General features: G+C 44.3%; 1 non-coding gene across 1 annotated transcript; it reads left to right on the top strand.

Moving 5' to 3' along the window:
* The first annotated feature begins 454 nt into the window (after positions 1 to 454).
* LOC117114716 lies at positions 455 to 573 on the top strand. The gene has a single exon (XR_004446429.1). It is a non-coding gene; the product is annotated as a 5S ribosomal RNA (ribosomal RNA).
* The last annotated feature ends 73 nt before the right edge of the window (positions 574 to 646 follow it).

The following is a 646-nucleotide window of genomic DNA, read 5'->3' as shown; positions in this document are numbered from 1 at the left end:
CATTTTTTCCCCCAAATTCTAAAGTAAGGGTGCGTGAGAGTCCACACGACCTCGGGCCCACATAGATGGGGCTGAGGTGCAAACATTTTGAGAATATGGACCTCTAAGTGCCCGGAAATTGCACTCTCATACCTTAAAAATCATACAAGTATATGTTAATATCAACAATACGCAATTAATTCGCTGGTGTTAGGTTCGAGGGTCGTTTGAACAAAACGGCAGTCTTCTTCTGTCTAAAGCATCCTAGTTAATGCCGTACGGTATTAAAATGGTTGGTTTATTGTTCAACACCGGTGTTTGTAAAAAATGTACTCGCACAGCAGAGTGATCAGTGGAGTTAGAGGAAATCCCCACCAGACAAGCGAGCGTTGATATGAAACGTCATCAATCACAGAGCTTCAGGATAATTATGCTATATGCCGAGATTAACTATGAGTGGAAATACCACTCACATGTCTACGGTCATACTACGTTAAAAACACCGGTTCTCGTCCGATCACCGAATTTAAGCAACGTCGGGCCCGGTTAGCACTTGGATGGGTGACCGCCTGGGAATACCGGGTGCTGTAGACTTTTTACATTTTTTCCTCCAAATTTTAAAGTAGGGGTGCGTGAGAGTCCACACGAACTCGGGCCCACATAGTTG

Source organism: Anneissia japonica, unplaced genomic scaffold (genome assembly GCF_011630105.1).
Source record: "Anneissia japonica isolate Jap-2015-1 unplaced genomic scaffold, ASM1163010v1 scaffold8174_len641_cov106, whole genome shotgun sequence".
NCBI lineage: Eukaryota > Metazoa > Echinodermata > Crinoidea > Comatulida > Comatulidae > Anneissia > Anneissia japonica.
Note: the sequence above shows the minus strand (reverse complement) of the source record. Positions and strands in the feature narration are given on the sequence as shown.